Source organism: Octopus sinensis, linkage group LG2, assembly GCF_006345805.1.
Source record: "Octopus sinensis linkage group LG2, ASM634580v1, whole genome shotgun sequence".
Taxonomy (NCBI): domain Eukaryota; kingdom Metazoa; phylum Mollusca; class Cephalopoda; order Octopoda; family Octopodidae; genus Octopus; species Octopus sinensis.
This window is the reverse complement of record NC_042998.1, coordinates 81427987-81444654: the sequence shown is the minus strand read 5'-3', so window position 1 is coordinate 81444654 and position 16668 is coordinate 81427987. Positions and strand designations below refer to the sequence as shown.

Sequence of the window (16668 nt, the reverse complement as noted above, 5' to 3'; positions counted from 1 at the left end):
ACTGGTATACAGGTACGTCAATCCTGTAACGCACTGTTATTTGTCTCCTCCCATTCAGGAAAATAATTTTTGGAGATAGGTTTTAGAATCTGGAGGTTTCTGCGAATTTTTTACTTTTTCTTTGCTGTTTTTTTTTTTTTAAATTGTATTTGTAATATACTTTTTTTTTGCTTCATCATCATTATCACGGCACCGCCACCACCACCACCACCACCATCAATACCATCAACGGTATGATCATCCTCAACAGCATCCTTTTCCCTATCATCACATCTTAGGTGTTGTTGTTGTTGCTGTTATTATTATTATTATTATTATTATTATTATTATTATCATCATCATCATCATTATTATCATCATCATTATCATTATTATTATTATTACGATTGTTATTATAATTATTAAAGAAAGGTGAATGTAGAACCGGTGGAGCAACATGACTGCATCTTAATTCACAATGTGCAAATATTACTGAAGCATTCAAATTAAGTACCAGTCAAATACAAACACCTTGTAACTATGGTAGAATAATCATCATCATCACTACCACCAACATCCACCACATCCTTATCATCCTCCTCCTCCTCATTATCATCATCATCACCATTGTCATCTTCCTTAAAATGCTTAGCGGTATTTCGTCTGTCGTTACGTTCTGAGTTCAAATTCCGCCGAGGTCGACTTTGCCTTTAATCCTTTCGGGATCGATGAATTAAGTACTAGTTACGCACTGGGGTCGATGTAATCGACTTAGTACCTTTGTCTGTCCTTGTTTGTCCCCTCTATGTTTAGCCCCTTGTGGGTAATAAAGAAATATATTATTATTATTATTATTATTATTATTATTATTATTATTATTATTATTATTATTATCATTATCATGGTGGTGATGGTGGTGGTGGTATATTGGCAAAATTATTAGTGCGTCGAACAAAATACTTCTGGCTCTTTGCCTTCTGAGTTCAATTACTGGGGAGGTTATCTTCACTGGTCATTCTTTCGGGTTCAATAAAACAAAGTACAAGTAACGTCCTAAAATTGCTATTTTCGTCTGAACACCCCCGCAAATCGTTGATCTCGTGCCAAAATCGGAATCTATTATTATTCCCCCTTCTCACTTTTTCTTCCCCCTCATTTCTACTGCAAACTCCCACACAAACTGTCCTCATAATATTCCCCCTCACTTGATGCTCCTATGGAAAATAAAAGAACTAAGAATATTACGTATAATTTGTAATTAAGTATAAGTATAATATAATGATTAATTATATAATAATGATTAATATGATAATGATTATTATTATTATTATTATTATTATCATCATCATCAGCATTGTTATTCGTAACATGTTGGCATTTCGCATTTGTATTTTAATAATTTTCTGCTGTTCGTTGCATTATTTAGAACAGGTAAAGCATCAAATCCACCAAATCACATTCCACAATAATACACAGATATCTCGATTATATTTCTTCTATTACACCTTTTAATTATTGCAAGTAATATATTTTCTCTGTCAAGTTCCCTTTTCCTCAGAAAGCTACCTTGCTAGGGCCTCGCTTCAATTGTTTGCAACAGTAGCGGTTGCAGTAGGAAAGAATATTTTGAACGGAGGTGGCGACAGTCAACAGGTTGCAGCCACAATAACTGTAGCAGCAGCAGCAGCAGCAGTTGTAGGTATAGCATAATGGTAACGGTATGAGTAGCAACAGTTAAAAACACTAGCAGTAGCGGTAGCAGTAGCAGTAGCGGTAGCAATTAACAGATAGCGACAAGTGTGTCGGTAGCGCTCTTAGTTGTAGAAAGCACAACATACAAGATATAAACGCATCGAACTGACCAAACTTAAACAACTTTCTTATTACCGTTTCAACCATTTAGGCTTTTTGGAAGCACAAGTTTTTATCACATGACCACGACCACTACCACGACCACGATTACGACTACGGCAGCACAAAACTATCACCAACACAACTACCACCACCAACTTTACCAATATTATTATTACTACTGCTACTATTACTACAACAGAAACCGTGTCAACGTTCCGACCAGTGATAGTTGAAAGAAACATAAAACCGCAAAAAATTTCATAAACAATCTAACAAATTTCTCGCAACAGTTTTTAGCGCAAATACCTCAGGTAAGAATATTTCTGACAACCCAAAACTAATTTCCGTTTTTACTTTCGCTTTGATTCCAGCCATTTCACGTCTACGGTTTAGCATTTAAGAAAACCATGTATAATAATAATAATAATAATAATAATAATAATAATAATAATAATAATAATAATAATAACGGTTTCAAATTTTGGCAAAAGGCCAGTCCACTCCAGTCAGTACACATTTTATCGACCCTGAAAGGATGAAAGGCTGAGTCGACCTCGGCGGAATTTGAACTTGAAACGTAAAGAGTGACGAATTGCTGCTAAGCATTTTGTCCGGTGTGCTAACGACTCTGCCAGATCGCCGCCTTCATAATAATAATAATAATAATAATAATAATAATAATAATAGCTGACAATCGGTAAGAAATGGAATTAACATTGAAAGATGTTAATGACAATAATGATAATAAGAAGAAATAAATTAATTAATTAACTTAATTTTACTTTTTATTGTGTGTGTTATGAAAGAGTTTCGGATGATGTGTATTTTATTATGTTTCATAGTTTATTTTCCTTTTCCATTACATAGTGCATGTTTCAAGGAAATGTGGAAGAGTGAAGGTGGAAATTTAGAAAATAAGAATTTGGGTATCGATTGAAAAAGGATTATGTATGAGTATCTGAGATCGAGTATTGTCACTGTAATTATGTGTGTATATGTATATACATAGATACACACAGGCACATATACATATACATATACACACACACACACGTACACACACACACATATATATATATATATATATATATATATGCACACACATATACATAAGTATCTGCACCTGTATTTTATATATATGTATATATACGTATACATGTAATATATATATATATATATATATATATATATATATATATATATATATATATATATACATGTATATGCATATATACACCATCCACACACACACATATATATATGTATATGTATATGGTTTTAAATTGATATTAATCAAATTAATATTCAATTTTCAACTTTATTATTTTAAATTTATATATATATATATATATATATATATGAGAAGAGAGAGAGGGATATATATATATAATTTTTTAAGAGAAAAAAGAGAGACTGAGAGGGGGATAGAGAGATATATTGACAGATTAAAAGATATATGGACAAATAGAACACAATAGGATAGATAGAACAATTAATTGATAACTATGCATAGAATATGCATTTACAAGAACGCATCTGTTTCAAACATCAATATTAACGGATATTCATATAAAAAAAAAAAGAGTCATGAAATAATTATGAAAAGGATGCTATTTAAGAAACCGGGAAAACCAAAATGTACAAAACTAATGCCAAAGACTTTCATTGAAAGAAATATTTATTTGTTTCATTGTTTTCGATGTTTCATCTTAGCAGAAATAGCAGGTGACGGTTATACTGTATCGGCAAAAAAAGAAAGTTAAAATTATATCATGAGACTAATCTAACAGAGCAAATTAGGCTGGAGAATGTATGCGATTTATTTGAATTGATACATCAAAGTAGATGAATCTCTACCTCAAATGATTTATATATATAGATATATCTGTGTGTGTGCGTGTATGTGTGTGTGTGTGTGGTGTGTGTGTGTGTGTGATGTGTGTGTGTGTATGTACGTATATTTGTATATTGTATATAGTTAAATAGATATAATGAGTAATGTATTATTTTATCTTTGAACTTTTCTCGTCAATCCTTGATTATAACTTTCTCCCTTCTTCTCTCACTCTCCCTCTCTGCCTCTGTCTCTGGCTCTTTCTCTTTCCCTCTCCCCTTATCTGTCTCTCGTTCTCTCTCTCTCTCTCTCTCTCTCTCTCTCTCTATTTCTCTATATATATCTACTTATCTGGGTTCAATCAATAACCATCTATGTGAATATCTATTAACTTTTCTATATACATTTCTTTCATTAATCCATGTATATTCCAACTAACATTTTTTATTCGATTTCTCGTGTGTATTTCTCACTGGCTAAACATTTGTCAACCTATTTCACCATTCATTCAACTATTGCTTTTTTTCATCCAATCTCTTATTCAAATGATCAATATAGTCACATTTCAATGACTCCCTCCAGTCATCTTTCTCCAGCCACTACACACTCCGCAATCACACGTACACGCATAAATACACACACACACACACACACACACACGCACACACACACACACACGCACACACACACACATGTACAAGCACATAAGCTCTCACACACAAACACAATTACACACAGGTACGTGCAAACAGACACACTAAAATACATACATGCACATTTATAAGTTGGAAATTTTTTTTAAGCAAAGAATTGTTTTAAAAGTATTTTAAGCATAACAACGGATCATTTAGTGATGCGTGGTGACTCAGGCTTGAAACTAGAGTCAAATTTATTGCAAAATTCGTGTGGATTGAGTGAGATGGTATACTTATATATATATATATATATATATATATATATATATATAATATATATATATATATATATCTATATATATATATTATATAGTTAGATAGATAGATAATATATAGATAGATAAATACACACACACACACACACACATATATATAATACCATACTTATATATACATATACATAATAAATATTAGGGAATAATCCAAATTACAGGGAAAAATCAGATTTAGGATTAATCCAATTTATAGTAAATATATAAAATATTATTAGAGACAAAACCACTATTTTGCAAAACAACAAGGAAAGACTTAATCAATACATAAAATTTAATAAATATCATAATTTGAAACTGACTTATTGGAAGTCCACCTGAAGATTGTCGATCAAGACAAGTAACAATTGTAGTGGCGGTTTTTTTGACTATTTATTAAAATTTTATGTATTGATTAAGTCTTTCCTTGTTTGTTTGCAAAATAGTGGTTTTGTCTCTAATAATATTTTATACATATACATATATATATCGTAATATATATATAGATATATATATATTATAATAATATATATACTTATATAATGTATAAATATATGCATACACACATACATACATGTGTGTGTGTATACATACAAATATGTACATTTATATATAGTGTGTGTGTGTGTGTGTGTGTGTGTGTGTGTGTGTTGTATGTATTGTGGGTATGTAATATCCAAGTCATGATCAGTTAATTGATGCGTGTTTTCGCCAGGTGCGGACCTTTATCTGCGTTGTATGGAGATTTTTTAGTGACGCTTGATATCATAAGCTCCAGTATTCATATTTTGTTATCTTTCGTTATGTCCGTTCGTGTGTGCGTCTGTTCGTGTATATTGGGTGTCTGTGAATGCGCGTCGAGGTGCATTCATGCATGCATTTACATACATGCGTGGAAAAGAATTCCAACATCGAAAAAGAGTATTCCTATATATATATATATATATATATTATATATATAATATATATATATATATATATATATATATATATTATATATACATATATATACATACATATTAATATAATCAATGAATAGGAGAAATCTCCCGGTACTTCCATGCGTGTATATGTGCGTGTTTGCTTGTGTGCCTGTGTGTGTGTGTCTGTGTGTGCCTATCTTTCACTTAGGGCAAAAAAGCAGTTTTTCCCATGAATCCGGTCTTCCACGTGTGAACAGGTGATAGTGTATTGTCCATTGACTTGGTAATCGTATGTCCGAACAAAACTGCACTCTGGCTAACGAAGTTTGGACCTCAACAAAATCTAGCTAGCCAACAAATATATGTTTGATTGTATGTATGCGTATATATATATATTCTTTTATTCTTTTACTTGTTTCACTCATTTGAATGCGGCCATGCTGGAGCATCGCCTTTATTCGAGCAAATTGACCCCAGCACTTATTCTTTGTAAGCCTAGTACTTAACCTATCGGTCTCTTTTGCCGAAAAGCTAAGTTACGTGGACGTAAACACACCAGCATCGGTTGTAAAGCGATGTTGGGAGACAAACACACACGCAAACATACACATTCATATATATATATATATATATATATATATATATATATATATGCGACGGGCTTCTTTCAGTTTCCGTCTACCAAATCCACTCACAAGGCTTTGATCGGCTCGAGGCTTTAGTAGAAGACACTTGACCAAGGGGCTATGCAGTGGGGTTGGACCTGGAACCATGTTGTTGCTAAGCAAGCTATTTACCACATAGCCACTATATATATATTTATATATGTATATATATTAGAAGGTTTGGAGGTGATGTACAGGTATTATATATTAGAAGAAATAAGGTACTCAGAAATCTGAATGGTTTTATATTTACAGATTTTTATTAACGTCACATGTTTTCATAAATCATATATTAGCGCTTGTATCCACTCTAGTGGATATGTATGTATGTATGTATGTATGTATGTATGTATGTATGTATGTATGCTCACATACATGCATAGAGGAGCAAGGTATCCACTCAAAACCAATCTTAAAAGTTTTCCACACGGGTACACGCACACGAACAAACACACACAAACTCGCGCGCACACACAAATATGTATATATTCATGTATATATAAATATATATACAATATATAAAAAAAATTTTTGTATGCGTGCATGTATCTTTTATATATGTTTATATATACATATATATATAAGATTTCTCACGTTATATATATATATATGTGTGTGTGAGTGTGTGCGCGCGTCTGTGTATGTGTTCGAATCGTAAACGAAGGCTCCAAATACCTGAATATATTTAAAAAGTCTTTCACGAGTTTTCAATTAATTATGACAGACAATAAAACCATCAACACTGTTTCAGAATTCATTTCAATTAATAATTGCAACGTATTTAATTATTTCAATTGATTCTAGCGGACCACTTTCCGTGTGTTTTTCTATAAATTTCTCTTTTTTGATTGCTTTGTTTCTCTCTCTCTCTCTCTCTCTCTCTCTCTTCTCTCTCTCTCTCTCTCTCTATTATTTTGCTTCTCTTCCTCCTCTTCTCTCTCTTACGCTGTCTTCCTGTCACTGCATGTGTGCATATGCGTGTGTGTGTGTGTGTGAATTTTGTCAATATACCTTGTATGTGTATATGCGAGTTATTTATTTCCCTATGTAAAATATGTATTTCTCTCTATCTCTCTCTCCAGCTTTCTATCTTTCTCTCCCTCTCATTGACACACTCCCCTCTTTCTTTCCTGCTTTTTCTCTCACTGTCTTTCGCTCCCTGTGTGTCTCTCACTGTATATATGTAATGAATGAATGGAAGTTAGAATGCGTGATAAAAAGATATAATATACATACACTATATATAATTATATTATATATATATATATATATATATATATATATATAATATATATATATATATTTATATATGTTTACACACATACATACATACACACACACCACCCACACACACACACACTCATATATACGCATATATACGTAAAGGCGGTGCTCCAACATGGCCGCAGGGAAATGACTGAAGCAAATAAAGGAATAGACCACTAAATGAAGATATATATATGAATGTATGTATGTAGTATATGAGTATATGTTCTAATGTACTTTCATACTTTCAAAGTTTCATTCCTCCAATCATGTGCTTACTTTCCTTCATTTTCTCCTTCGCACAACTTGATTTCTTGAATTCATTTATCCATTCTTGCTAAACTTAATTCATTTCTCACTCCCTTACCCCCTCTCTCTGTGTCTATCTCCCTCTCTTCTACTCTTTCTTACCCTATCTCTCCCTCACTCTCTGAACCCCCCTCTCTCTCACTCTCTCTCTCTCTCTTTCTCTCTTGTCCTTTGTCTCTTTTTTACTCTTCTTCTTCCTCTAATTGTGGACAATTCTTTTTTCCAAATTCATGTGATTTCTTGCTACTTTTTTCTTTTCATTTTCCTCCTCTCGTTTGCCTCTCTTTCAATTTTTTTCTTATACATTTCTCTTTCATTGATCCTCTTTCTATTTTTTCTCTATTTTTGACTTCAGCTTTTCCTTTTTATCCTTTCTTGTCTTTTTTTTCTATCTCTTTTTTTACTTCCTTCTTCATGACAATTTTTTTCCTTTAAAATGTTTTAAATCATGATTTTCATTCTAAATTCTTCCACACATTTTTACTTCGTTTCTTTTATCTTTCATTATAAGTTTTTTTTTTTGAATCTTCAATCCATTTTATTCCTTTTTTTGTCGATCTAACAATCAATCGTTTTCATCTTTTTTTTTTTTCCTGTCGGACTATCAGTCATTTTTTCTCACATTTTATTTTTTTCATTGCATCTTTCTATCATCTAACCCAGTAATCCTCGAACATTTTCTTTTTTACCAATGGCCCCCTTTGATTCCTATTTTGCTCAGGAGGGAGGACCTTCGATATTTAAAAACTATTGCATTTCTATGATCAAGCAGTATTAGGAATCAAATAGAAAAACGTTTAAATATTTTGTGTATTGTTGAAATTTATTGCATATAAACTTTAGCAACAATATCTTATATGCACCCCTAAGGGCCATGTGGAACCCTGTTGAGAACCACTGATCGAATCTAACATATATTTTACTTTCGGGTGCTTCTTTCTTTTGATTCGCTTTTCTCCCTTCTTTATTTCCTTTTCGATGTCGCTTTTTCTCTTATCTTTCAAGATTTCTACTTTTTCTTTCATCTCTTTCTTTTAATCTCCTCTCCTTCTCCCAAACAAATTTCATTCCTTTGAGTTTCTTTTTTCTCTCTTTCTCTTATTTTCCTTTGTTTCTTTCTTTCCTTTCCTTTCCTTCCTTTCCTTTCCTTTTCATTTTTGGCATTTCACTCCTAGCCTCTCTCTCTCACTTGCATTCGATGGATAACCAGACAGATAGATAGATAGATAGATAGATAGATAGATAGATAGATAGATAGATAGATAGATAGACAGATAGATAGATAGATAGATAGATAGATAGATAGATAGATAGATAGATAGATAGATAGATAGATAGATAGATAGATAGATAGATAAATATAACTCATACATATATGATTAGGTACGTGTACATACATACTGCTCTCTGTCTTCTTTTATTGCACTCCCCCTCTCTCTCTCTGTAAGTATATATATATATATATACATGCACATACCCCACACGCACACACACATACATATATATATATATATATATATATATATATATATATATATATATATATATATATATCTTATATATTATATATATATATATATATATATACACTTACACAGAATGAAAGAGTGAAAGAGAGAGAGACAAGTGAGAGTGAAAGGTTGTGAAGTATAGATCTCTTGGGCTATTTCTCGCTTACGCTTCTAGCTTTTACTTCCTCGTCCAAGACAAAGACTTGAAACGAGTTGATATTTTCAAGGGTTTTCTTTACATGGGCGGTCGATAAAATAACTACTGATTAAATATATCGGGGATGTCGCTTTTTAAACCACTATGGCTCCTACCTCCACCACTGTGGCCCCTGTCCCCACACAATTAGTTCTTTGTGACTTATGACTCTTTTGCAGACTAATTCGTAATATAGAAAATGTAACAAATTTATCTCTTTTATTCATTTGTTTAAAATATCTCCGTCTCTCCTGCTATTCTCTATTTTCTTATATTTTTCATCTCAAAATATTTTTCTCTCATTTCCTAAGTTTTCTTTTCTTTTCATTCACTATACTTCATCCCTTCTCTTCATTCACTATACTTCATCCCTTCTTTTCATTCACTATACTTCATCCCTTCTGACAAATTTCTTCAGTCATTCATATAAACTTTCCTTTTACTCCCTCCAAACTGATCACATGCCTCGTTCACATTTTATCTACCTTTGTCCATTTACCTGTGCTTCTCTTCCAATTCACCAGTATCCACCACCCATCTTCCATCTCCATCTTTCCGTTTTTCTGGCTCTTTCTTTCCTTTTCTTCGTTATTCATATTTTCAAACCATTCTTTATAAAACCATTGCTTCACTTTTTTCATTCATACACCTTACAGACTTCTCTTTCCCCCCTCATTTTCATAGATCAAACTTCTATCACTCACATGATCTCTCTCATTTCATTATCTTCATTTATTCGCCTACTAACTCGTTTTTTCTTCGTTTTCTTGTTTCTCATTCGTTTTCTTTCTCTCTGTCTTTCTTTAAATGTTTTATGCCTTTCTTTGACAATTCTCCTTTCACATAAAGCACTTTATCTTTTCCATCAATTCTTTTTCCCTTCTTTTCCTAGATTCTTTATCCAATTGCTTAAAAGTTTCTTTATCTCTTTTGTTTTTCTGCTTCTCGTTCTCCCATCCATTTCTCCTTCTTTTTCCTCACACTGCTTTTTCTCCCTCATATGTTTTTTTCTTTTATCTTCGTCTTACGTTCATTTATTCTTTTTCTGCAAGATCTTTTTTCTCTTTCACTCTTGCATCTAATAATCTATCTATCGATCTATCTATCTATCTATCTATCTATCTATCTATCTATCTATCTATCTATCTATCTATCTATCTATCTATCTATCTATCTATCTATCTATCTATCTGTATGTCTGTCTGTCTGTATGTATGACTGTCTGTCTAACTGTCTATCTCTATCTTTTTGTCTGTCTGTCTATGTATTTATCTATCTATCTATCTATATCTATATGTCTGTCTGTCTAGCTATCTACTTATCTATCTATCTATCTATCTATCTATCTATCTATCTATCTATCTATCTATCTATCTATCTATCTATCTATATCTCTATCTATATATATATATATATATATATATATATAATATATATATATAGTCTGTCTCTGTGACTGTCTATCTGTCTGTCTGTCTTAACTCTTTTTTCATCTTTTTCTGCTACGTTTCTTTTCACTTTCTGTCTTACATCTATTTCTTCACGTTTGCATATAATTCCATTTTTCTTAAATGTTTCAAATTTTCAATCTTATCCTCTGACATCTTTGTCTGCCTTACCACTTTTACTTTCTTACGCTTACATTTTCCTCTTAAGTCTTTTTAAAACTTTTCCTCTGACATATTTTCTATCCGTCAAACATCATTTTTATTTGACATCCCTTCATCTTTTCTCTTTCTAACTTACATACATGTTTCTTTCCCTCTTACAATATTTTCTTTCTCTGACATGACCTGTTTCTCACATATATATGTTTATTTTTCTTATACCTATTCTTTATCCCTTAAACTTTCTCTTTCAGTCATATGACTTTTTCTCATTCTCTAACATCGTGTTTTCCGAATACAACTTGTCTCTTGTTATTTCTCTCACAATATTTCTCTATTGATCTGGTTAATTCTCCTAAAGTCCCCATTTTTCTTGTAGCCCTTTGTCTCTATTTCATTTATTCTCTATTCCCTCATCTCTCTTTTTCTCTCTCTTCCCCTTTCTCCCAAGCTTCGCCCTTCCTCTCTGTTTCATAAATTTCCCTCACCTTCTCTCTCATCAATTCTCTTAAACTTTCCGTTCCTTCCCCTCGATTTTTCTTTCAAATTGTATCTCATACACCTTATCATTTTCTTTGTCTTTCTATTTTTTCCTCCTCTCTCTTCACTCTCCCTCTTTTTCATATACTATCACGTCTCATCTATACTCCACTGACTCTTCTAAAGTTTGTATTACCTCATCATGCATTTTGTTTTCCGCACAGTATCATTCTCGCTTTCGTCTCCACAATTATCACTATCATAATGTTTTTCTCTCCTATTCTTTCTTTCTTTTACCGTCTTTCTTTCTTTATTTATTTAATTTCATCTATCTTTCCCTTTCTCCCACCTCTCTCACTCTCTCTTGCTTATATCTTTACAAATCCCTGTGCTAGTCTATCTGTAGTCGGGTCTTTCCTATTAATATTATAATGATATGCAGTCGAAAATGAAATACGGCCTTCCCCAATTTACACACCCTTAATATAGATTATACAGATTATATTAAGGCATGGACTTATGTGTAGGGGATGCAACCATGTAATTATGGTAACACCAAGTCTTAGGAAAATCTGCATATCATTATTCATGTGACTCTGGGAAATCATCTTAAGCAAACAAGCGCTACCTGTGCGTGCGCATATATTCGCACGATAAGACGTGCATATAGACGCACGTCACATCATAGAGATACACACAGACATACAACACACACCCACACACACACACACACACACACACACACACACACATACACACAATACACAGACAAAAGCATCCATAGAGAGAGAAAGAGAGACGGAAACAGAGAAATAAAATCACACAGCGACTGAGACAGAAAGATAGAGAAAAACAGGAGACAAAGAAAGGTATTCAGAGCAAAAAAGCGAGAAAACGAAAAAATGAAAGTAGGAGAGAGGGAGAGAAAGAGAAACAGAAATACATAGAGATAGGGAAGTGCAGGGAGAACAGAGAATTATAAAGACAGAGAGAGAGAGACAGAGTAAAGCACAGGGTGAGAGAGAAAGACAGAGTAAAGCAGAGAGAGAAAGAAACAAACAAATAGGGGAACAGAGAGGCCGAGACAGAGACAGAATGAAAGAAACACACATAGAAAGGGAAAGAAAAATGTATAGAGGTAGAGAAAGAAAATAGAAAACGAGAGAGCGACAAAGAGACCGAAACAGAGGGCGAGACACAGAGAGAGATAGAAAGCTATAAAGAGAAAGAAAAGGAGAGTGAGTGAGTGAGTGACTGACTGAGTGAGAGAGAAAGGAAACGAGAGAGGGACAAAGGGAAGAGAGAGACAGAGAAAGACACCGAGAAAGACAGAGAAAAGCAGAAAGAGAGAGATAGAAAGCTGAAAAAAAAAAAGAGCGAAAGAGAGAGAGAGAAAACGAGAAAGTAAACGAGAGAGGGTCAAAGGGAGCGAGACAGAGAGAGAACGACAGAGAAAAACAGAGAGATATAGAAAGCTACAAAAAAAAGCGCGAGAGAGAGAGAGAGAGATAGAAGAGGGAAAGATGAAATTCTTTCGTTTGTCTATTCTTATACGAATGTACATCCCCGGTCTTGTCATCATTCTATGTATCTGTCAACTTAATATATATCCTCTCTCATTTATTTACAGCATTTCTAGTTTCTCTATTTATTCTCCTACCTCTCTATATTTGTCTGCCTTTCCATTCAGCTATATTGATACATGCATTATAAATATATTATATATATATAATATATATATTATATATATATATATATATATATATATATATAATATACATATATATATATATACATATATAATATATGTATATATTTATATATATATATATATTATATACGTATATATGTATATATATATATATATATATATATGTATATATATATTATATATAATGTTATATATATGTGTGTGTATGTGTTTGCGGGTGTATGCGTATGTGTGTTAGTATGCATAGCTAGTGTGTCTTCTATTTTTATATTTTCGATCGATCCACACATCTATTCACCTATTTATATACCTACCAGCATACCTGCCAGCTTCATTTACCTGATTTACTTCTGTCTTCTTTTTTTCTTCCCTTGTTCGTCTTTCTTTCTGGCTTTACATGTGTGTGTGTGTGTATATTTGTGTGTGCGTTCGTGTGTGTGTGTGAATATTACAACATGATACACATACGCATGCATATACATATATAAATATATATGTGTTTATATATATATTATATATTATTAGATAATATATATATATATAGATATATATAATATATATATATATATATATTTCAGATTACACAACCACGCACGCGTGCACATACACTCTCATGCGCGCACACACTCAATACTACTCACACACACGAAAGTGAAATGAGAGAAAAAATAGACAAACTTACAGGCAAAGACAACTATATAGATAGATAGATTCATAGATAAATAGATAGATAGACAGATAGATAGATAGATAGATAGATAGATAGATAGATAGATAGATAGATAGATAGATAGATAGATAGATAGATAGATAGATAGATAGATTCACCGATCGCTGCGACGCTATGTTTTTGATAGACATGTATAAGTATGAAGGTTAACTTGTCCTGGAGAAATAGTTATCATGTGACGAGAGATTTTTTTTTAACTAGTCACCAGGCCGACTTCAGTTGAATAGTACAGAATCACAGAAGTCGATATAATTAAAATTGGTGATAAAAATTATTTTGATTCTAAAATGGGTTAATATACATTATCACCCATTTGGTGTTTTGAAATCAACCGGCAATGGCTCAAAATTCGATACAAATATATAATATATATATACACACCACACACACACTCATATATAATATATATATATATATATAATATATATATATATTATAATGTATATACACACACACACACTCATATATATATATATACACACACACACTCTATATATATATATATATATATTATATATATACCTTTTACAGAACATACACGCACATACACTGATATACATATATATATATATATATATATATATCAGTCAGTTGTTCATTTGTCCGATAATAAGGCACAAACGATTTTCAACTGTTCTGTATGTGTGTGTATGTGCGTGTGTGTGTGTGTGTGTGTGCGTGTTTGTGTACGTGTGCGTGTATTTGCACGAACAGAGAAATGGGAAGCTTGCGAGAGAATGAAATTATATCGTTGATTTAAAATGTTATGTCTCTGTGCGTCCGAGCTCACCACGAAATCTACCAGCAAAAGCCTACTCTGAATAAAGCTACCTCTGCATGAAACTTCGAGTGAAGATTTATACTTTAAGTAGCTCAAACTGGTGTATACCATATATTTACACTTCGCTAGGTATAGAGTTCTGTTCACTTATTCTATAAAGGCGAAAGTCTACAAACATAATACATAACATATAAAGATACTCTATTTTATGTATGCTAAATAAATACATATATGTCAAGAATATATTACTATAATACATTTCTAATATGTTTGAATGTATATGTATAATATATTTTACTGAAGGGTGATATAAGAATTATTGTATTTTTAATATAAACCGACAAGCGACCTAGGTCAGTTGAGTTCCGTTGATATTTTTTAATATACATCTCGCTTTCCCTCTTTTACTCCTTTGCTCTACAGTACTTATGTCACCGCTAAACACAATTTTCTCATTCAGCTCCTCGATTCAGGGTTTCCAGGGTGGCTGCTCAACCACCCTGTCTTTCATACCGTCAGCCGCAGAAACGTCACGAGTTACTGAATTAGATTGAATTATAGTCGTAATTTACTAGATTTGGGACAATGTATTTTGTCTTATATTTGGTAATGATAGTTTTCTAAAATAACATCATGGTAGTTGTCTACTCCTTATGCAGAGTTTGATCACTTCATATACCTACAACTTAGAATCATTATGGCATCTGATGTGGCTTTTTAAACTAGACAATTTTTGAGAGGATACCCACATAGATTGCATATCCGATTTGGACCACCAAGAGCTGCAGTTAAGTTCTGAGCACTGTGGATCATAAACTGTCTTTTTAGGCCTCCGTGAGATTTTCAGATGTTCTGGCATACATTGCGTTGAAAGGAGTGCACTGACATATAGGCAGAATAGTTGATGTAGGTTCGTTTTCTATGGATTCGCCAAAGAGATTAGAGCCCAGCAAAAGAAAACTATCCTATCTAGGACAAGTACCTTCTTCTATAGCCGCGGGTCGACCAAACCTTTGTGAGTGGATTTGGTAGACTGAAACTGAAAGAGTTTTGTATATATGTGTTTGTTTGTATGTATCTATGTCTGTATGTGTCTGTGTGCGTGAGTGCGTTTTTTCTTGTTTGTCTTTTAATTCCGCTTAACAACTGTTGTTAGTTTGTTCACATCCCTGTAAACTAGCGGTTCGGCTAAAGTCCGTTAGAATAACTACCAAGCTTGAAATGAAATAATAGTGAGGATTCATCATTCATTCCACTAAAAATGTATGAAGGTGCGATACCAGTATGACCTTAGTCAAAAATATAAATTATATATATATATGTGTGTGTGTGTGTGTGTGTGTGTGTGTGTGTGTGTGTGTGTGTGTGTGTGTGTGTGGTGTGTGTGTGCGTGTGTGTGTTTGTGTATGTATGTATGTATGTATGTATATAAGAGTTTTCTGCTTGATTTATTCGCAAACTTTCATACAAGAACAAGGACAAAAACTTTCTTAAGGAAATACGAAATTACAATAATTTCAATGTCATGATTAGCGAAAGTGAAACCGGTCGACAACCACAATACTCTTTCATTTAAAATATATCAAAACTATGTAAAATCTGTGCTTCCTCCTCCTTGAAGTCATATAGCTCAGTGATTAAGGTGTTGCACTCATGATTGCAAGATCATGTGTTCGGTTCCCAGACCGGGCGTTGTGTTGTGTTCTTGAGCAAAGCGCTTTATTTCACGTTGCCCTGCGATCATTTCATCGTCTGACATGTGGCACCCATTGCAACAATAGAGGTAATGTCGATTTGATGGAGGGAGGGAGCTTATGTATACACAGGCATTTAATCACTATAAACAAATCAACTGTCTGGTTGTTCGGTAAGAAAT

The 16668-nt window shown here is 32.8% G+C and overlaps 1 protein-coding gene across 2 annotated transcripts in view; it reads left to right on the top strand.

The window, feature by feature from the left end:
• The first annotated feature begins 1696 nt into the window (after positions 1–1696).
• LOC115232540 overlaps positions 1697–16668 on the top strand; it is a 96555-nt gene continuing 81583 nt past the window's right edge. The window contains exon 1 of one of the 2 annotated variants that reach the window (XM_029802478.2): positions 1697–2144. The gene's annotated coding sequence lies outside the window, so the exon portion shown is untranslated. The remainder of the gene's footprint in view (positions 2145–16668) is intronic. The other variant, XM_029802479.2, reaches the window with a different exon arrangement.